At 40.3% G+C, this 23,046-nt stretch overlaps 1 long non-coding RNA gene across 3 annotated transcripts in view; it reads left to right on the forward strand.

The window, feature by feature from the left end:
- The first annotated feature begins 3,685 nt into the window (after window positions 1–3,685).
- LOC149119983 (uncharacterized) overlaps window positions 3,686–23,046 on the forward strand; it is an 82,663-nt gene continuing 63,302 nt past the window's right edge. The window contains exon 1 of one of the 3 annotated variants that reach the window (XR_016227010.1): window positions 3,686–3,812. This is a non-coding gene — a long non-coding RNA (uncharacterized LOC149119983). Of the gene's footprint in view, window positions 3,813–13,409; window positions 13,602–14,015; window positions 14,179–23,046 lie in introns of those variants that run through there. The other 2 variants (XR_016227009.1, XR_016227013.1) reach the window with 2 other exon arrangements.

The following is a 23,046-nucleotide window of genomic DNA, read 5'->3' on the forward strand; positions in this document are numbered from 1 at the left end:
GGGCACAGCTGTTGTTTCTCTCCAATTCTGGCTTTCTGTAATTGCTTTGGGTGCCTCAGGCAATTTTTCATTTTGAGCGACTTTTTCCTAAATGCTTTGTTGGTCTGAGTTGGTTTTGCCTTTTTCCTTTTCAAATTGTGTATTCTGATGCAATACAAACAAGGGTTTAGAACGAGGATCCATCAGGAAATTGAAAAACAGAACATATTGGGTTTTCATGATTAGAAATCATAGGCAACATGACCAAGATGAGTTTTTGGGTTTTGGAAAATGACATAGAACCCTTCCACTGAGGGGCAGATATTAATTTCCTCCAAATCGAGAGTGAGTGCGATTTTCAGGTGAATTCAATCAGAATTCCACAGCCAGTCAGCTAGGAGGGGTGGATGAATCCGGGAACAGCTGGTTTCCTTGCAACTAAATCAAGCCCAATATCACAAAGGACTCTTGCATTTCTTTGGCTTTTTCACATTTCCCTTATTTATCATGGTTTGTAATGAATTTTCTGATGTGAGCTTTGGTTTTGAGGCTGCAATATAGAGTTCAGGGCACCAGAGGAATGGTCTTTTTCAAACAGGGCACAGCTGTTGGTGTGCTCCAATTCTGGCTATTGTCTTTGTTTTGGGTGCCTCAGCTGAAATTTGGTTTCTTGAGTTTCACTGCGATTGTCAGGTTAATTCAGTCAGAATTCCACAGGCAGTCAGCTTTAGTGGTGGATGAATCTGGGAACAGCCGGTTTCCTTGCAACTAAATCAAACCCAATATCCTTATGGATTCTTAGATTTATTTGTCTTTTTTCTCTTTTTTCTTATTTATCTTGGTTTGTAATGAATTTTCTGATGTGAGCTTTGGTTGAGGCTGCAATATCGAGTTCAGGGCACAAGAGGATGGTTCTTTTTCAATCAGGGCACAGCTGTTGGCTTGCTCCACTTCTGGATTGCTGTCATTGTTTTGAGTGCCTCAGCCGATTTGTGGTTTCTTGTGTGGCAATTTCCCAAATGTTTTCAGGGTCTGAGTTGGCTTTGCCTTCTTCCTTCCCAAATTTTGTATTCTGATGCAATTTAAAGAAGACTTTGTACAGAATAGCCATTATGAAAGAAAAAACACAACAAATAGGCGTTTGAAGCTTAGAAATCTACAGGTAACATGACCAAGGTGAGTTTTTGTGTTTATGAAAATAAAATGGAACACTTTGGCTGAGGTGACAGATATTAATTGCCTCCAAACTGAGTTTCACTGTGATTTTCAGGTTAATTCAGTCAGAATTCCACAGGCAGTCAGCTGGAGGGGTGGATGAATCCGGGAACAGCCGGTTTCCTAGTGACTAAATCAAGCCCTATATCATTATGGATTCTTGCATTTCTTTGGCTTTTTTCTCTTTTTTCTTATTTATCATGGTTTGTAATGAATTTTCTGATGTGAGCTTTGGTTTTGAGGCTGGCATATTGAGTTCAGGGCACAAGAGGAAGGTTCTTTTTCAATCAGGGCACAGCTGTTGGCTTGCTCCAATTCTGGCTTGCTGTCATTGTTTTGGATGCCTCAGCCGATTTCTGGTTTCTTGAGTGCCAATTTCCTAAATGTTTTCGGGGTCTGAGTTGGCTTTGCCTTCTTCATTCCCAAATTCTGTATTCTGACGCAACACAAACAAGAGTTTGGACAGAGTAGCCATTATGAAATAAAAAACATTACAAATGGGCATTTGAAGAATATAAATCTACAGGTAACACGACCAAGGTGAGTTTTTGTGTTTTGGAAAATCAAATGGAACACTTTGGCTGAGGTGACAGATATTAATTGCCTCCAAACTGAGTTTCACTGTGATTTTCTGGTTAATTCAGTCAGAATTCCACAGGCAGTCAGCTGGAGGGGTGGATGAATCTGGGAACAGCCGGTTGCCTAGCGACTAAATCAAGCCCTATATCATTATGGATTCTTGCATTTCTTTGGCTTTTTTCTCTTTTTTCTTATTTATCATGGTTTGTAACGAATTTTCTGATGTGAGCTTTGGTTTTGAGGCTGGCGTATTGAGTTCAGGGCACAAGAGGAAGGTTCTTTTTCAATCAGGGCACAGCTGTTGGCTTGCTCCACTTCTGGCTTGCTGTCATTGTTTTGGGTGCCTCAGCTGATTTGTGGTTTCTTGTGTGGCAATTTCCTAAATGTTTTCGGGGTCTGAGTTGGTTTTGCCTTCTTCCTTCCCAAATTTTGTATTCTGATGCAATACAAGCAAGATTTTGGACAGAGTAGCCATTATGAAAGAAAAAAAAAAAAAACACAGCAAATTGACCTTTCAGGATTAGAAATCCATAGGCAACACAACCAAGGTGAGATTCTGTGTTTTGGAAAATGACATGGAACGCTTCTGCTGAGGTGACAGATTCTAATTCCCTCCAAATGGAGTGTGAGAGCGATTTTGAGGTGAATTCAATCAGAATTCCAAAGTCAGTCTGTGGAAGGGGGGGATGAATCTGGAAACTGCCAGTTTCTTTGTGTCTAAATCCTGCCAAATATCACAAAGGACTCTTGCATTTCTTTGGCTTTTTCACATTTCCCTTATTTATCATGGTTTGTAATGAATTTTCTGATGTGAGCTTTGGTTTTGAGGCTGGCATATTGAGTTCAGGGCACAAGAGGAAGGTTCTTTTTCAATCAGGGCACAGCTGTTGGCTTGCTCCAATTCTGGCTTGCTGTCATTGTTTTGGGTGCCTCAGCCGATTTGTGGTTTCTTGAGTGGCAATTTCCTAAATGCTTTCTGGGTCTGAGTCGGTTTTGCCTTCTTATTCCCAAATTTTGTATTCTGATGCAATACAAGCAAGATTTTGGAGAGTAGCCATTATGAAAGAAAAAAAAAAAAAAACACAGCGCATTGCCCTTTCAGGATTAGAAATCTACAGGCAACACGACCAAGATGAGTTTCTGTGTTTTGGAAAATGACATAGAACGCTTCTGCTGAGGGGACAGATTCTAATTCCCTCCCAAATGAGTGTGAGTGTGATTTTGAGGTGAATTCAATCAGAATTCCAGAGTCAGTCTGTGGAAGGGGGGGATGAATCTGGAAACAGCCAGTTTCTTTGTGTCTAAATCCAGCCAAATATCAAAAAGGACTCTTGCATTTCTTTGGCTTTTTCACATTTCCCTTATTTATCATGGTTTGTAATGAATTTTCTGATGTGAGCTTTGGTTTTGAGGCTGCAATATAGAGTTCAGGGCACCAGAGGAATGGTCTTTTTCAAACAGGGCACAGCTGTTGGTGTGCTCCAATTCTGGCTATTGTCTTTGTTTTGGGTGCCTCAGCTGAAATTTGGTTTCTTGAGTTTCACTGCGATTGTCAGGTTAATTCAGTCAGAATTCCACAGGCAGTCAGCTTTAGTGGTGGATGAATCTGGGAACAGCCGGTTTCCTTGCAACTAAATCAAACCCAATATCCTTATGGATTCTTAGATTTATTTGTCTTTTTTCTCTTTTTTCTTATTTATCTTGGTTTGTAATGAATTTTCTGATGTGAGCTTTGGTTGAGGCTGCAATATCGAGTTCAGGGCACAAGAGGAAGGTTCTTTTTCAATCAGGGCACAGCTGTTGGCTTGCTCCAATTCTGGCTTGCTGTCATTGTTTTGGATGCCTCAGCCGATTTCTGGTTTCTTGAGTGCCAATTTCCTAAATGTTTTCGGGGTCTGAGTTGGCTTTGCCTTCTTCATTCCCAAATTCTGTATTCTGACGCAACACAAACAAGAGTTTGGACAGAGTAGCCATTATGAAATAAAAAACATTACAAATGGGCATTTGAAGAATATAAATCTACAGGTAACACGACCAAGGTGAGTTTTTGTGTTTTGGAAAATCAAATGGAACACTTTGGCTGAGGTGACAGATATTAATTGCCTCCAAACTGAGTTTCACTGTGATTTTCTGGTTAATTCAGTCAGAATTCCACAGGCAGTCAGCTGGAGGGGTGGATGAATCTGGGAACAGCCGGTTGCCTAGCGACTAAATCAAGCCCTATATCATTATGGATTCTTGCATTTCTTTGGCTTTTTTCTCTTTTTTCTTATTTATCATGGTTTGTAACGAATTTTCTGATGTGAGCTTTGGTTTTGAGGCTGGCGTATTGAGTTCAGGGCACAAGAGGAAGGTTCTTTTTCAATCAGGGCACAGCTGTTGGCTTGCTCCACTTCTGGCTTGCTGTCATTGTTTTGGGTGCCTCAGCTGATTTGTGGTTTCTTGTGTGGCAATTTCCTAAATGTTTTCGGGGTCTGAGTTGGTTTTGCCTTCTTCCTTCCCAAATTTTGTATTCTGATGCAATACAAGCAAGATTTTGGACAGAGTAGCCATTATGAAAGAAAAAAAAAAAAAAACACAGCAAATTGACCTTTCAGGATTAGAAATCCATAGGCAACACAACCAAGGTGAGATTCTGTGTTTTGGAAAATGACATGGAACGCTTCTGCTGAGGTGACAGATTCTAATTCCCTCCAAATGGAGTGTGAGAGCGATTTTGAGGTGAATTCAATCAGAATTCCAAAGTCAGTCTGTGGAAGGGGGGGATGAATCTGGAAACTGCCAGTTTCTTTGTGTCTAAATCCTGCCAAATATCACAAAGGACTCTTGCATTTCTTTGGCTTTTTCACATTTCCCTTATTTATCATGGTTTGTAATGAATTTTCTGATGTGAGCTTTGGTTTTGAGGCTGGCATATTGAGTTCAGGGCACAAGAGGAAGGTTCTTTTTCAATCAGGGCACAGCTGTTGGCTTGCTCCAATTCTGGCTTGCTGTCATTGTTTTGGGTGCCTCAGCCGATTTGTGGTTTCTTGAGTGGCAATTTCCTAAATGCTTTCTGGGTCTGAGTCGGTTTTGCCTTCTTATTCCCAAATTTTGTATTCTGATGCAATACAAGCAAGATTTTGGAGAGTAGCCATTATGAAAGAAAAAAAAAAAAAAACACAGCGCATTGCCCTTTCAGGATTAGAAATCTACAGGCAACACGACCAAGATGAGTTTCTGTGTTTTGGAAAATGACATAGAACGCTTCTGCTGAGGGGACAGATTCTAATTCCCTCCCAAATGAGTGTGAGTGTGATTTTGAGGTGAATTCAATCAGAATTCCAGAGTCAGTCTGTGGAAGGGGGGGATGAATCTGGAAACAGCCAGTTTCTTTGTGTCTAAATCCAGCCAAATATCAAAAAGGACTCTTGCATTTCTTTGGCTTTTTCACATTTCCCTTATTTATCATGGTTTGTAATGAATTTTCTGATGTGAGCTTTGGTTTTGAGGCTGCAATATAGAGTTCAGGGCACCAGAGGAATGGTCTTTTTCAAACAGGGCACAGCTGTTGGTGTGCTCCAATTCTGGCTATTGTCTTTGTTTTGGGTGCCTCAGCTGAAATTTGGTTTCTTGAGTTTCACTGCGATTGTCAGGTTAATTCAGTCAGAATTCCACAGGCAGTCAGCTTTAGTGGTGGATGAATCTGGGAACAGCCGGTTTCCTTGCAACTAAATCAAACCCAATATCCTTATGGATTCTTAGATTTATTTGTCTTTTTTCTCTTTTTTCTTATTTATCTTGGTTTGTAATGAATTTTCTGATGTGAGCTTTGGTTGAGGCTGCAATATCGAGTTCAGGGCACAAGAGGATGGTTCTTTTTCAATCAGGGCACAGCTGTTGGCTTGCTCCACTTCTGGATTGCTGTCATTGTTTTGAGTGCCTCAGCCGATTTGTGGTTTCTTGTGTGGCAATTTCCCAAATGTTTTCAGGGTCTGAGTTGGCTTTGCCTTCTTCCTTCCCAAATTTTGTATTCTGATGCAATTTAAAGAAGACTTTGTACAGAATAGCCATTATGAAAGAAAAAACACAACAAATAGGCGTTTGAAGCTTAGAAATCTACAGGTAACATGACCAAGGTGAGTTTTTGTGTTTATGAAAATAAAATGGAACACTTTGGCTGAGGTGACAGATATTAATTGCCTCCAAACTGAGTTTCACTGTGATTTTCAGGTTAATTCAGTCAGAATTCCACAGGCAGTCAGCTGGAGGGGTGGATGAATCCGGGAACAGCCGGTTTCCTAGTGACTAAATCAAGCCCTATATCATTATGGATTCTTGCATTTCTTCGGCTTTTTTCTCTTTTTTCTTATTTATCATGGTTTGTAATGAATTTTCTGATGTGAGCTTTGGTTTTGAGGCTGGCATATTGAGTTCAGGGCACAAGAGGAAGGTTCTTTTTCAATCAGGGCACAGCTGTTGGCTTGCTCCACTTCTGGCTTGCTGTCATTGTTTTGGGTGCCTCAGCCGATTTGTGGTTTCTTGAGTGGCAATTTCCTAAATGCTTTCTGGGTCTGAGTCGGCTTTGCCTTCTTATTCCCAAATTTTGTATTCTGATGCAATGCAAAGAAGAATTTGTACAGAATAGCCATTATGAAATAAAAAACACAAAAAATAGGTGTTTGAAGCTTAGAAATCTACAGGTAACATGACCAAGGTGAGTTTTTGTGTTTATGAAAATAAAATGGAATACTTTGGCTCAGGTGACAGATATTAATTGCCTCCAAACTGAGTTTCACTGTGATTTTCAGGTTAATTCAGTCAGAATTCCACAGGCAGTCAGCTGGAGGGGTGGATGAATCCGGGAACAGCCGGTTTCCTAGAGACTAAATCAAGCCCTATATCATTATGGATTCTTGCATTTCTTTGGCTTTTTTCTCTTTTTTCTTATTTATAATGGTTTGTAATGAATTTTCTGATGTGAGCTTTGGTTTTGAGGCTGGCATATTGAGTTCAGGGCACAAGAGGAAGGTTGTTTTTCAATCAGGGCACAGCTGTTGGCTTGCTCCACTTCTGGCTTGCTGTCATTGTTTTGGGTGCCTCAGCCAATTTGTGGTTTCTTGTGTGGCAATTTACTAAATGTTTTCGGGGTCTGAGTTGGTTTTGCCTTCTTATTCCCAAATTTTGTATTCTGATGCAATACAAGCAACATTTTGGACATAGTAGCCATTATGAAAGAAAAAAAAAAAAAACACAGCAAATTGACCTTTCAGGATTAGAAATCCATAGGCAACACAACCAAGATGAGATTCTGTGTTTTGGAAAATGACATGGAACGCTTCTGCTGAGGGGACTGATTCTAATTCCCTCCAAATGGAGTGTGAGAGCGATTTTGAGGTGAATTCAACCAGAATTCCAAAGTCAGTCTGTGGAAGGGGGGGATGTATCTGGAAACAGCCACTTTCTTTGTGTCTAAATCCTGCCAAATATCACAAAGGACTCTTGCATTTCTTTGGCTTTTTCACATTTCCCTTATTTATCATGGTTTGTAATGAATTTTCTGATGTGAGCTTTGGTTTTGAGGCTGGCATATTGAGTTCAGGGCACAAGAGGAAGGTTCTTTTTCAATCAGGGCACAGCTGTTGGCTTGCTCCACTTCTGGCTTGCTGTCATTGTTTTGGGTGCCTCAGCCGATTTGTGGTTTCTTGAGTGGCAATTTCCTAAATGCTTTCTGGGTCTGAGTCGGTTTTGCCTTCTTATTCCCAAATTTTGTATTCTGATGCAATACAAGCAAGATTTTGGAGAGTAGCCATTATGAAAGAAAAAAAAAAAAACACAGCGCATTGCCCTTTCAGGATTAGAAATCTACAGGCAACACAACCAAGATGAGTTTCTGTGTTTTGGAAAGTGACATGGAACGCTTCTGCTGAGGTGACAGATTCTAATTCCCTCCAAATGGAGTGTGAGAGCGATTTTGAGGTGAATTCAATCAGAATTCCAAAGTCAGTCTGTGGAAGGGGGGGATGAATCTGGAAACAGCCAGTTTCTTTGTGTCTAAATCCAGCCAAATATCACAAAGGACTGTTGCATTTCTTTGGCTTTTTCACATTTCCCTTATTTATCATGGTTTGTAATGAATTTTCTGATGTGAGCTTTGGTTTTGAGACTGCAATATAGAGTTCATGGCACCGGAGGAATGGTCTTTTTCAAACAGGGCACAGCTGTTGGTGTGCTCCAATTCTGGCTATTGTCTTTGTTTTGGGTGCCTCAGCTGAAATTTGGTTTCTTGATTTTCACTGGGATTGTCAGGTTAATTCAGTCAGAATTCCACAGGCAGTCAGCTTTAGTGGTGGATGAATCTGGGAACAGCCGGTTTCCTTGCAACTAAATCAAACCCAATATCATTATGGATTCTTGCATTTCTTTGGCTTTTTTCTCTTTTTTCTTATTTATCATGGTTTGTAATGAATTTTCTGATGTGAGCTTTGGTTTTAAAGCTGGCATATTGAGTTCAGGGCACAAGAGGATGGTTCTTTTTCAATCAGGGCACAGCTGTTGGCTTGCTCCAATTCTGGCTTGCTGTCATTGTTTTGAGTGCCTCAGCCGATTTGTGGTTTCTTGTGTGGCAATTTCCCAAATGTTTTCAGGGTCTGTGTTGGCTTTGCCTTCTTCCTTCCCAAATTTTGTATTCTGATGCAATGCAAAGAAGAGTTTGTACAGAATAGCCATTATGAAATAAAAAAAACACAACAAATAGGCGTTTGAAGCTTAGAAATCTACAGGTAACATGACCAAGGTGAGTTTTTGTGTTTATGAAAATAAAATGGAACACTTTGGCTGAGGTGACAGATATTAATTGCCTCCAAACTGAGTTTCACTGTGATTTTCAGGTTAATTCAGTCAGAATTCCACAGGTTGTCAGCTGGAGGGGTGGATGAATCTGGGAACAGCCGGTTTCCTAGCGACTAAATCAAGCCCTATATCATTATGGATTCTTGCATTTCTTTGGCTTTTTTCCCTTTTTTCTAATTTATCATGGTTTGTAATGAATTTTCTGATGTGAGCTTTGGTTTTGAGGCTGGCATATTGAGTTCAGGGCACAAGAGGAAGGTTCTTTTTCAATCAGGGCACAGCTGTTGGCTTGCTCCACTTCTGGCTTGCTGTCATTGTTTTGGGTGCCTCAGCTGATTTGTGGTTTCTTGTGTGGCAATTTCCTAAATGTTTTTGGGGTCTGAGTTGGTTTTGCCTTCTTCCTTCCCAAATTTTGTATTCTGATGCAATACAAGCAAGATTTTGGACAGAGTAGCCATTATGAAAGAAAAAAAAAAAAACACAGCAAATTGACCTTTCAGGATTAGAAATCCATAGGCAACACAACCAAGGTGAGATTCTGTGTTTTGGAAAATGCCATGGAACGCTTCTGCTGAGCGGACAGATTCTAATTCCCTCCCAATTGAGTGTGAGTGCGATTTTGAGGTGAATTCAATCAGAATTCCAAAGTCAATCTGTGGAAGGGGGGGATGTATCTGGAAACAGCCAGTTTCTTTGTGTCTAAATCCTGCCAAATATCACAAAGGACTCTTGCATTTCTTTGGCTTTTTCACATTTCCCTTATTTATCATGGTTTGTAATGAATTTTCTGATGTGAGCTTTGGTTTTGAGGCTGGCATATTGAGTTCAGGGCACAAGAGGAAGGTTCTTTTTCAATCAGGGCACAGCTGTTGGCTTGGTCCAATTCTGGCTTGCTGTCATTGTTTTGGGTGCCTCAGCCGATTTGTGGTTTCTTGAGTGGCAATTTCCTAAATGCTTTCTGGGTCTGAGTCGGTTTTGCCTTCTTATTCCCAAATTTTGTATTCTGATGCAATACAAGCAAGATTTTGGAGAGTAGCCATTATGAAAGAAAAAAAAAAAAACACAGGGCATTGCCCTTTCAGGATTAGAAATCTATAGGCAACACAACCAAGATGAGTTTCTGTGTTTTGGAAAATGACATAGAACGCTTCTGCTGAGGGGACAGATTCTAATTCCCTCCCAATTGAGTGTGAGTGCGATTTTGAGGTGAATTCAATCAGAATTCCAAAGTCAATCTGTGGAAGGGGGGGATGTATCTGGAAACAGCCAGTTTCTTTGTGTCTAAATCCAGCCAAATATCAAAAAGGACTCTTGCATTTCTTTGGCTTTTTCACATTTCCCTTATTTATCATGGTTTGTAATGAATTTTCTGATGTGAGCTTTGGATTTGAGGCTGCAATATAGAGTTCAGGGCACCTGAGGAATGGTCTTTTTCAAACAGGGCACAGCTGTTGGTGTGCTCCAATTCTGGCTATTGTCTTTGTTTTGGGACCTCAGCTGAAATTTGGTATCTTGAGTTTCACTGCAATTGTCAGGTTAATTCAGTCAGAATTCCACAGGCAGTCAGCTTTAGTGGTGGATGAATCTGGGAACAGCCGGTTTCCTTGCAACTAAATCAAACCCAATATCATTATGGATTCTTGCGTTTCTTTGGCTTTTTTCTCTTTTTTCTTATTTATCATGGTTTGTAATGAATTTTCTGATGTGAGCTTTGGTTTTGAGGCTGGCATATTGAGTTCAGGGCACAAGAGGAAGGTTCTTTTTCAATCAGGGCACAGCTGTTGGCTTGCTCCACTTCTGGCTTGCTGTCATTGTTTTGAGTGCCTCAGCCGATTTGTGGTTTCTTGTGTGGCAATTTCCCAAATGTTTTCAGGGTCTGAGTTGGCTTTGCCTTCTTCCTTCCCAAATTTTGTATTCTGATGCAATGTAAAGAAGAGTTTGTACAAAATAGCCATTATGAAAGAAAAAACACAACAAATAGGCGTTTGAAGCTTAGAAATCTACAGGTAACATGACCAAGGTGAGTTTTTGTGTTTATGAAAATAAAATGGAACACTTTGGCTGAGGTGACAGATATTAATGGCCTCCAAACTGAGTTTCACAGTGATTTTCTGGTTAATTCAGTCAGAATTCCACAGGCAGTCAGCTGGAGGGGTGGATGAATCCGGGAACAGCCGGTTTCCTAGCAACTAAATCAAGCCTTATATCATTATGGATTCTTGCATTTTTTTGGCTTTTTTCTCTTTTTTCTTATTTATCATGGTTTGTAATGAATTTTCTGATGTGAGCTTTGGTTTTGAGGCTGGCATATTGAGTTCAGGGCACAAGAGGAAGGTTCTTTTTCAATCAGGGCACAGCTGTTGGCTTGCTCCACTTCTGGCTTGCTGTCATTGTTTTGGGTGCCTCAGCTGATTTGTGGTTTCTTGTGTGGCAATTTCCTAAATGTTTTCTGGGTCTGAGTTGCTTTTGTCTTCTTCCTTCCCAAATTTTGTATTCTGATGCAATACAAGCAACATTTTTTACAGAGTAGCCATTATGAATGAAAAAAAAAAACACAGCAAATTGACCTTTCAGGATTAGAAATCCATAGGCAACACAACCAAGGTGAGATTCTGTGTTTTGGAAAATGACATGGAACGCTTCTGCTGAGGTGACAGATTCTAATTCCCTCCAAATGGAGTGTGAGAGCGATTTTGAGGTGAATTCAATCAGAATTCCAAAGTCAGTCTGAGGAAGGGGGGGATGAATCTGGAAACAGCCAGTTTCTTTTTGTCTGAATCCTGCCAAATATCACAAAGGACTCTTGCATTTCTTTGGCTTTTTTCTCTTTTTTCTTATTTATCATGGTTTGTAATGAATTTTCTGATGTGAGCTTTGGTTTTGAGGCTGGCATATTGAGTTCAGGGCACAAGAGGAAGGTTCTTTTTCAATCAGGGCACAGCTGTTGGCTTGCTCCACTTCTGGCTTGCTGTCATTGTTTTGGGTGCCTCAGCTGATTTGTGGTTTCTTGTGTGGCAATTTCCTAAATGTTTTCGGGGTCTGAGTTGGTTTTGCCTTCTTCCTTCCCAAATTTTGTATTCTGATGCAATACAAGCAAGATTTTGGACAGAGTAGCCATTATGAAAGAAAAAAAAAACACAGCTAATTTACCATTCAGGATTAGAAATCCATAGGCAACACAACCAAGATGAGATTCTGTGTTTTGGAAAATGACATGGAACGCTTCTGCTGAGGTGACAGATTCTAATTCCCTCCAAATGGAGTGTGAGAGCGATTTTGAGGTGAATTCAATCAGAATTCCAGAGTCAGTCTGTGGAAGGGGGGGATGAATCTGGAAACAGCCACTTTCTTTGTGTCTAAATCCTGCCAAATATCACAAAGGACTCTTGCATTTCTTTGGCTTTTTCACATTTCCCTTATTTATCATGGTTTGTAATGAATTTTCTGATGTGAGCTTTGGTTTTGAGGCTGGCATATTGAGTTCAGGGCACAAGAGGAAGGTTCTTTTTCAATCAGGGCACAGCTGTTGGCTTGCTCCACTTCTGGCTTGCTGTCATTGTTTTGGGTGCCTCAGCTGATTTGTGGTTTCTTGTGTGGCAATTTCCTAAATGTTTTCTGGTCTGAGTTGGTTTTGCCTTCTTCCTTCCCAAATTTTGTATTCTGATGCAATACAAGCAAGATGTTGGAGAGTAGCCATTATGAAAGAAAAAAAAAAAAAGCGCATTGCCCTTTCAGGATTAGAAATCTACAGGCAACACGACCAAGATGATTTTCTGTGTTTTGGAAAATGACATCGAACGCTTCTGCTGAGGGGACAGATTCTATTTCCCTCCCAAATGAGTGTGAGTGTGATTTTGAGGTGAATTCAATCAGAATTCCAAAGTCAGTCTGTGGAAGGGGGGGATGAATCTGGAAACAGCCAGTTTCCTTGTGTCTAAATCCAGCCAAATATCACAAAGGACTCTTGCATTTCTTTGGCTTTTTTCTCTTTTTACTTATTTATCATGGTTTGTAATGAATTTTCTGATGTGAGCTTTGGTTTTGAGGCTGGCATATGGAGTTCAGGGTACCGGAGGAATACTCTTTTTAAAACAGGGCATAGCTGTTGGCCTGCTCCAAATCTGGCTTGCTGTCATTTCTTTGGGTGCCTCAGCTGAATTTTGGTTTCTTGAGCGAAATTTCCTAAATGTTTGCTGGGTCTGAGTTGGTTTTGCCTTCTTCCTTCCCAAATTTTCTTTTCTGATGGCATGCAAACAAGAGTTTCGGCAGAGTAGCCATTATGAAATAAAAAACACTACAAATATGCGTTTAAAGCTTAGAAATCTACAGGTAATACGACCAAGGTGAGTTTTTGTGTTTATGAAAATAAAATGGAACACTTTGGCTGAGGTTACAGATAGTAATTGCCTCCAAACTGAGTTTCACTGCGATTTTCAGGTGAATTCCGTCAGAATTCCACAGGCAGTCCGCTGGAGGGGTGGATGAATCCGGGAACAGCCGGTTTCCTTGTGATGAAATCAAGCTGAATATCATTATGGATTCTTGCATTTCTTTGGCTTTTTTCACCTTTTTCTTATTTATCATGGTTCGTGATGAATTTTCTGATGTGAGCTTTGGTTTTGAGGCTGGCATATGGATTTCAGGGCACAAGAGGAATGGTCTTTTTCAAACAGGGCACAGCTGTTGGCCTGCTCCAATTCTTGCTTCCCGTCATTGTTTTGGGTGCCGCGGCTGACTTCAGGTGAATTCAGTCACAATTCCACAGGCAGTCAGCTGTAGGGGTGGATGAATCTGGGCACAGCCGGTATCCTTGCGAATAAATCCAGCCCAATATCATTATGGGTTTTCTGGGTCTGAGTTGGTTTTGCTGTCTGCCTTCCCAAATTATCTTTTCTAATGCCATACAAACAAGAGTTTGGGCAGAGTAGCCATTATGAAATAAAAACCACAAGAAATAGGATTTGGAAGCTTAGAAATCTACAGGTAGCACGACCATGGTGAGTTTTTGTGTTTTGGACCATAAAATGGAACGCTTTGGCTGAGGTGACAGATATTAATTGCTACCAAACTGAGTTTCACTGCGATTTTCAGGTTAATTCAGTCAGAATTCCACAGGCAGTCAGCTGGAGGGGTGGATGAATCTGGGAACAGCCGGTTTCCATGCGAATAAAAGAAGCCTAATATCATTATGGATTCTTGCATTTCTTTGGCTTTTTTCTCATTTTTTATTTATCAAGGTTTGTAATGAATTTTCTGATGTGAGATTTGGTTTTGAGGCTGCAATATGCAGTTCAGGGCACCGGAGGAATGGCCTTTTTCAAACAGGGCACAGCTGTTGGCCTGCTCCAATTCTGGCTTGCTGTCATTCTTTTGAGTGCCTCAGCTGACTTTTGGTTTCTTGAGCAGCAATTTCCTGCATGTTTTCAGGGTCTGAGTTGGTTTTGCCTTCTTCCTTCCCAAATTTTGTATTCTGACGCCATACAAACAAGAGTTTGGGCAGAGCAGCCATTTTGTAATGAAAAACACAGCAAATAGGCATTGGAACCTTAGAAATCTACTGGTAACATGACCAAGGTGAGGTTTTGTGTTTTGGAAAATCAAATGGAACACGTTGGCTGAGGTGACAGATATTAATTGCCTCCAAACTGAGTTTCACTGCGATTTTCAGGTGAATTCAGTCACAATTCCACAGGCAGTCAGCTGGAGGGGTGGATGAACTGGGGGCAGCCGGTATCCTTGCGAATAAATCCAGCCCAATATCATTATGGATTCTTGCATTTCTTTGTCTTTTTTCTCATTTGTCTTATTTATCATGGTTTGTAATGAATTTTCTGATGTCAGCTTTGGTTTTGAAGCTGCAATATGGAGTTCAGGGCACCGGAGGAATGGCCTTTTTCCATCAGGGCACAGCTATTGGCTTGCTCCAATTCTGGCTTGCTGTCATTATTTTGGGAGCCTCAGCTGACTTTTGGTTTCTTGAGTGGAAATTTCCTAAATGTTTTCTGGGTCTGAGTTGGTTTTGCCTTCTTCCTTCCCAAATTTTGTATTCTGACGGCATACAAACAAGAGTTTGGACAGAGTAGCCATTATGGAATGAAAAACACAACCAATAGGCGTTTGAAGCTTAGAAATCTACAGGTAACACGACCAAGGTGAGTTTTTGTGTTTTGGAAAGTCAAATGGAACACTTTGGCTAGGTGACAGATATTAATTGCCTCCAAACTGAGTTTCACTGCGATATTCAGGTTAATTCTGTCAGAATTCCACAGGCAGTCACCTGGAGGGGTAGATGAATCCGGGAACAGCCGGTTTCCTTGCGACTAAATCAAGCCCAATATCATTATGGATTCTTGCATTTCTTTGGCTCTTATTTTTCTTATTTATCATGGTTTGTAATGAATTTTCTGATGTGCGCTTTGGTTTTTAGGCTGGCATATGGAGTTCAGGGCACAAGAGGAATGGTCATTTTCAGTCAGGGCATAGCTGTTGGCTTGCTCCAATTCTGGCTTGCTGTCATTGTTTTGGGTGCCTCAGTCGATTTGTGGTTTCTTGAGCGGCATTTTCCTAAATGTTTTCTGGGTCTGAGTTGGTTTTTCCTTCTTCCTTCCCAAATTTTGTATTCTGATGCAATACAAACAAGAGTTTCGGCAGAGTAGCCATTATGAAATAAAAAACACAACAAACAAGCATTTCAAGGTTATACATGTACAGAAAACACGACCAAGGTGAGTTTTTGTGTTTTGGAAAATCAAATGGAACACTTTGACTGAGGTGACAGATATTAATTGCCTCCAAACTGAGTTTCACTGTGATGTTCAGGTTAATTCAGTCGAATTCCACAGGTAGCCAGATGGAGGGGTGGATGAATCTGGGAACAGCCGGTTTCCTTTCGACTGAATCAAGCCCAATATCATTATGGATTCTTGCATTTCTTTGGCTTTTTTCTCATTTTTCTTATTTATGATGGTTTGTAATGAATTTTCTCATGTGAGCTTTGGTTTTGAGTCTGCAAGATGGAGTTCAGGGCACCGGAGGAATGGCCATATTCAATCAGGGCACAGACCTTTGCTTGCTCCAATTCTGGCTTACTGTCATTGGTTTGGGTGCCTCAGCTGAGTTTGGTTTCTTGAGTGGGAAGTTCCTAAATGTTTTCTGGGTCTGAGTTGGTTTTGCCTTCTTCCTTCAAATGTTGCTTCTGACGCAATACAAACAAGAGTTTAGACAGAGTAGCCATTATGAAATAAAAAACACAACAAATAGGTGTTTGAAGCTTAGACATCTACTGATAACATGACCAAGGTGATTTTTTGTGTTTTGGAATATAAAATGGAACACTTTGGCTGTGGTGACAGATATTAATTGCCTCCAAACTGAGTTTCACTGTGATTTTCAGGTTAATTCAGTCAGAATTCCACAGGCAGTCAGCTGGAGGGGTGGATGAATCTGGGAACAACCGGTTTCCTTGCGACTAAATCAAACCTAATATCATTATGGAATCTTGCATTTCTTTGGATTTATTCTCATTTTTCTTATTTATCATGGTGTGTAATGAATTTTCTGATGTGAGCATTGGTTTTGAGTCTGGAAGATGGAGTTCAGGGCAGAAGAGGATGGTTCTTTTTCAATCAGGGCACAGCTCTTTGCTTGCTCCAATTCTGGTTTAATGTAATTGGTTTGGGTACCTCTGCTGACTTTTGGTTTCTTGAGCGGCAATTTCCTAAATGTTTTCTGGGTCTGAGTTGGTTTTGCCTTCTTCGTTGTCAAATTTTTTATTCTGACGCAATACAAAAAAGAGTTTGGTTAAAGTAGCCATTATGAAATAAAAACCACAACAAATATGCTTTTGAAGCTTAGAAATCTACAGGTAACTCGACCATGGTGAGTTTTTGTGTTTTGGAAAATCAAATGGAACACTTTGGCTGAGGTGACAGATATTAATTGCTTCCAAACTGAGTTTCACTGCGATTTTCAGGTTAATTCAGTCAGAATTCCACAGGTAGTCAGCTGGAGGGGGGGATGAATCTGGGAAGAGCTGATTTCCTTGAGACTAAATCAAGCCCAATATCATTATGGATTCTTGCATTTCTTTGGCTTTTTTCTCATTTTTCTTATGTATCATGGTTTGTAGTGAATTTTCTGATGTGAGCTTTGGTTTTGAGTCTGCAATATGGAGTTCAGGGAACAAGAGGAAGGTTCTTTTTCAAACAGGGCACAGCCATTTGCTTGCTCCAGTTCTGGCTTGCTGTCATTGTTTTGGGTGCCTCAGCTGATTTTTGGTGTGTTGAGTGGCAATTTCCTAAATGTTTTCTGGGTCAGAGTTGGTTTTGCCTTCTTCCTTCCCAAATTTTGTATTCTGACGCCATACAAACAAGAGGTTGGACAGAGTAGCCATTATGAAATAAAAAAAAACACAAGAAATAGGAGTTTGAAGCTTAGAAATCTACAGGTAACACGACCAAGGTGAGATTTTGTGTTTTGGAAAATCAAATGGAACACTTTGGCTGAGGTGACACATATTAATTGCCTCCAAACTGAGTTTCACTGCGATTTTCAGGTTAATTCTGTCAGAATTCCACAGGCAGTCAGCTGGAGGGGTGGATGAATCCGGGAAAGATGGTTTCCTTGCGACTAAATCAAGCCCAATATCATTGTGGATTCTTGCATTTCTTTGGCTTTTTTCTCATCTTTCTTATTTATCATGGTTTGTAATGAATTTTCGGATGTGAGCTTTGGTTTTGAGGCTGGCATTTTGAGTTCAGGGCACCGGAGGATTGGTCCTTTTCAAACAGGGCACAGCTGTTTGCCTGCTCCAATTCTGGCTTGCTGTCATTTTATTTTGGGTGCCTCAGCTTATTTGTGGTTTCTTGAGTGGCAATTTTCTGAATGTTTTCTGGGTCTGAGTTGGTTTTGCCTTCTTCCTTGTCAAATTTTGTATTCTGACGCAATACAAACAAGAGTTTCAGCAGAGTAGCCATTATGAAATAAAAAACACAACAAATAGGCGTTTGAAGCTTAGAAATCTACAAGTAACACGACCAAGGTGAGTTTTTGTGTTTTAGAAAATCAAATGGAACACTTTGGCTGAGGTGACAGATATTAATTGCCTCCAAAAAGAGTTTCAATGCGATTTTCAGGTTAATTCAGTCAGAATTCCACAGGCTGTCAGCTGGAGGGGTGGATGAATCCGGGAACAACCGATTTATTTGCGACTCAATCAAGCCCAATAGCATTATGGATTCTTGCATTTCTTTGGCTTTTTTCTTCGTTTTCATATTTATCATCGTTTCTAATGAATTTTCTGATGTGAGTATTGGTTTTGAGGCTACAATATGGAGTTCAGAGTAACGGAGGAATGGTCTTTTTCAAACAGGGCACAGCTGTTGGCCTGCTCCAATTCTGGTTTGCTGTCATTCTTTTGAGTGCCTCAGCCGATTTGTGGATTCTTGAGCGGCAATTTCCTACATGTTTTCTGAGTCTGAGTTGGTTTTGCCGCCTTCCTTCCCAAATTTTGTATTCTGACGCCATAGAAAGAAGAGTTTGGGTAGAGTAGCCATTATGAAATAAAAAACACAACACTTAGGCGTTTGAAGCTTAGAAATCTATAGGTAACACGACCAAGGTGAGTTTTTGTGTTTTGGAAAATAAAATGGAACACTTTGGCTGATTTGAGAGATATTAATTGCCTCCAAACTGAGTTTCACTGCGATTTTCAGGTTAATTCAGTCAGAATTCCACAGGCAGTCAGCTGGAGGGGTGGATGAATCCGGGAACAGCCCATTTCCTTGCGACTAAATCAAGCCCAATATCATTATGGATTCTTGCATTTCTTTGGATTTTTCACATTTTTCTTATTTATCATGGTTTGTAATGAATTTTGTGATGTCAGCTTTGGTTATGAGGCTGCAATATGGAGTTCAGGGCACCGGGGGAATGGTCTTTTTCAATCAGGGCACAGCTGTTAGTCTGCTCTAATTCTGGCTTGCTATCATTGCTTTGAGTGCCTCAGCCGATTTGTGGTTTCTTGAGCGGCAATTTCCTACATGTTTTCTGGGTCTGAGTTGATTTTGCCTTCTTCCTTCCCAAATTTTGTATTCTGACGCAATACAAACAAGAGTTTTTGCAGAGTAGCCATTTTGTAATGAAAAACATAGCATATAGGCGTTTGAAGCTTAGAAATCTACAGGTAACACGACTAAGGTGAGGTTATGTGTTTTGGATAATAAAATGGTCTGAGGTGACAGATATTAATTGCCTCCAAACTGAGTTTCACTGCGATTTTCAGGTGAATTCAGTCAGAATTCCACAGGCAGTCAGCTGCAGTGGTCGATGAATCCAGGAACAGCCGGTTTCCTTGAGACTAAATCAAGCCCAATATCATGCATTCTTGGAATTCTTTGGCTTTTCTCATTTTCCTTATTTTTCATGGTTTGTAATGAATTTTCTGATGTAAGCTTTGGTTTTGAGGCTGCAATATGGAGTTCAGGGCACCGGAGGAATGGTCTTTTTCAAACACGGCACAGCTGTTGGCCTGCTCCAATTCTGGCTTGCTGTCATTGTTTTGAGTGCCTCAGCCGATTTGTGGTTTTTTGAGCGGCAATTTCTTAAATGTTTTCTGGGTCTGAGTTGGTTTTGCCTTCTTCCTTCTCAAATTTTGTATTCTGACGCAATACAAACAAGAGTTTGTTTAAGTAGCCATTATGAAATAAAAAACAACACAAATAGGCGTTTTAAGCTTAGAAATCTACAGGTAACACGACCAAAGGGAGTTTTTGTGTTTTGGAAAATACAATGGAACACTTTGGCTAGGTGACAGTTATTAATTGCCTCCAAACTGAGTTTCACTGCGATATTCAGGTTAATTCAGTCAGAATTCCACAGGCAGTCCGCTGAAGGGGTGGATGAATCCGGGAACAGCCGGTTTCCTTGCGACTAACTCAAGCCCAATATCATTATGGATTCTTGCATTTTTTGGCTTTGTTCTCCGTTTTCTTATTTATCATGGTTTGTAATGAATTTTCTGATGTCAGCTTTGGTTTTGAGGCTGGCATATTGAGTTCAGGGCACCGGAGGAATGGTCTTTTTCAAACAGGGCACAGCTGTTGGCCTGCTCCAATTCTGGCTTGCTGTCATTGTTTTAAGTATCTCAGCCGATTTGTGGCTTCTTGAGCGGAAATTTTAAATGTTTTCTGGACAGAGTAGCCATTATGAAATAAAAAATACAACTAATAGGCGTTTGAATCTTAGAAATCTACAGGTAACACGAGCAAGGTGAGTTTTTGTGTTTTGGATAATAAAATGGTCTGAGGTGACAGATATTAATTGCCCCCAAACTGAGTTTCACTGCGATTTTCAGGTTAATTCAGTCAGAATTCCACAGGCAGTCAGCTGGAGGGGTGGATGAATCCAGGAACAGCCGGTTTCCTTGCGACTAAATCAAGCCCAATATCATTATGGATTCTTGCATTTGTTTGGCTTTTTTTTCATTTTTCTTATTTATCATGGTTTGTAATGCATTTTCTGATGTCAGCTTTGGTTTTGAGGCTGCAATATGGAGTTCAGGGCACCGGAGGAATGGCCTTTTTCCATCAGGGCACAGCTATTGGCTTGCTCCAATTCTGGCTTGCTGTCATTATTTTGGGAGCCTCAGCTGACTTTTGGTTTCTTGAGTGGAAATTTCCTAAATGTTTTCTGGGTCTGAGTTGGTTTTGCCTTCTTATTCCCATATTTTGTATTCTGATGCAATGCATTTTCTGATGTGAGCTTTGGTTTTGAGGCTGGCATATTGAGTTCAGGGCACAAGAGGATGGTTCTGTTTCAATCAGGGCACAGTTGTTGATTTGCTCCAATTCTGGCTTGCTGTCATTGTTTTGGATGCCTCAGAAGATTCGTGGTTTCTTGAGTGGCAATTTCATAAATGTTTTCTGTGTCTGAGTTGGATTTGCCTTCTTATTCCCAAATTTTGTATTCTGATGCAATGCAAAGAAGAGTTTGTACAGAATAGCCATTATGAAAGAAAAAACACAACAAATAGGCATTTGAAGCTTGGAAATCTACAGGTAACAAGACCAAGGTGAGTTTTTGTGTTTTGGAAAATCAAATGGAACACTTTGGCTGAGGTGACAGATATTAATTGCCTCCAAACTGAGTTTCACTGCAATTTTCAGGTTAATTCAGTCAGAATTCCACACGCAGTCAGCTGGTGTGTTGGATGAATCCGGGAACAGCCGGTTTCCTTGCAACTAAATCCAGCTCAATATCATTATGGTTTCTTGCATTTCTTGGCTTTTTTCTCATTTTTCTTATGTATCGTGGTTTGTAATGAATTTCCTGATGTGAGCTTTGGTTTTGAGGCTGGAATATGGAGTTCAGGGTACCGGAAGAATGGCCTTTTTCAATCAGGACTCAGCTGATTGCCTGCTCCAATTCTGGCTTGCTGTCATGGTTTTGGGAGCCTCAGCTGACTTTTGGTTTCTTGAGTGGCAATTTCCTAAATGTTTTCTGGGTCTGAGTTGGCTTTGCCTTCTACCTTCCGAAATTTTGTATGTTGATGCAATACAAGCAAGATTTTGGACAGAGTAGCCATTATGAAATAAAAAACACAACAAATAGGCGTTTGACGCTTTGAAATCTATAGGACACATGACCAAAGTGAGTTTTTTTGTTTTGGAAAATAAAATGGAACACTTTGGCTGAGGTGACAGATATTAATTGTCTCCAAACCGAATTTCACTGCCATTTTGAGGTTAATTCAGTCAGAATCCCTATTCACTCAGCTGGGAGTTGTGGATGAATCTGGAAACAGCTGTTTACTTAGGAATAAATCAAGCCCAATATCACTAAGAAAACTTGCCTTTCTTTGGCTTTTTTCTGATTTTTCCTATTTATCATGGTTTGAAATGAATTTTCTGATGTGAGCTTTGGTTTTGTGGCTGGCATATTGAGTTTAGGGCACAAGAGGAAGGTTCTTTTTCAATCAGGGCACAGCTGTTGGCGTGCTCCAGTTCTGCTTGCTGTCATTGTTTTGGATTCCTTAGCTGATTTGTGGATTCTTTTTCTGCAGTTTCCTAAATGTTTTCTGGGTCTGAGTCGGATTTGCCTTCTTATTCCCAAATTTTGTATTCTGACGCAATACAAGCAAGATTTTGGACAGAGTAGCCATAATGAAAGAAAAAAAAAAACACGGTAAATTGCCCTTTCGGGATTAGAAGTCTACAGGCAACACGACTAAGATGAGTTTTTGTGTTTTGGAAAATGACATGGAACCCTTCTGCTGAGCGGACAGATACTAATTCCCTCCAAATTGAGTGTGAGTGCGATTTTGAGGCGAATTGAGTCAGAATTCCAAAGTCAGTCTGTGGAAGGGGGGGATGAATCCGGAAACAGCCTGTTTCCTTCTGTCTAAATCCAGCCAAATACCACAAAGGACTCTTGAATTACTTTGGCTTTCTCAGATTTCCCTTATTTATCATTGTTTGTAATGATTTTTTTTTTATGAGCTTTGGTTTTGAGGCTGGAATATGGAGTTCAGGGCACTGGATTAATGGTCTAGTTCAATCAGGGCACAGCTGTTGGCTTGCTCCAATTCTGGCTTGCTTTCAAGGTTTTGGGTGCCTCAGCCCATTTGTGGTTTCTTGAGCGGCAATTTCCTACATGTTTTCTGGCTCTGAGTAGGTTTTGCCTTCTTCCTTCCCAAATTTTGTATTCTGGCGTAATACAAACAAGAGTTTGGACAGAGTAGCCATTATGAAATAAAAAACACAACAAATATGCGTTTGAAGCTTATATATGTACTGGTCACAAGACCAAGGTATGATTTTTTGTTTTCGAAATTAAAATTGAACACTCTGGCTGAGGTGACAGATATTAATTGCCTCCAAAACCGAGTTTCACTGTGATTTTCAGATTAATTCAGTTAATTCAGTTAGGATTCCACAGGCTTGCATTTCTTTGGCTTTTTCTCATTTCCCTTATTTATCATGGTTTGTAATGAATTTTCTGATGTGAGCTTTGGTTTTGAGGCTGGAATATGGAGTTCAGGGTACTGGAGGAATGGTCTTTTTCAAACAGGGCACAGCTGTTGGCTTGCTCCAATTCTGGCTTGCTTCATTGTTTTGGGTGCCTCAGCTCAATTTTGGTTTGTTGAGCGGCAATTTCCTAAATGTTTTCTTGGTCTGATTTGGTTTTGCCTTCCTCCTTCCCAAATTTTGTATTCTGACGCCATACAAACATGAGTTTGGGCAGAGTACCGATTATGAAATACAAAACACAACAAATGGGCATTTGAAGCTTAAAAATCTACAGGTTACATGACCAAGGTGAGTTTTTGTGTTTTGGAAAAAAAAATGTTACACTTTGGCTGAGGTCACAGATATTAATTGACTCCAAACTGAGTTTCACTGCGATTTTCAGGGTAATTCAGTCAGAATTCCACAGGCAGTCAGC

The sequence above is a fragment of the Oryctolagus cuniculus genome, chromosome 21, assembly GCF_051225735.1.
Source record: "Oryctolagus cuniculus isolate XC-2025 breed Fujian yellow rabbit chromosome 21, ASM5122573v1, whole genome shotgun sequence".
NCBI classification, from domain to species: domain Eukaryota; kingdom Metazoa; phylum Chordata; class Mammalia; order Lagomorpha; family Leporidae; genus Oryctolagus; species Oryctolagus cuniculus.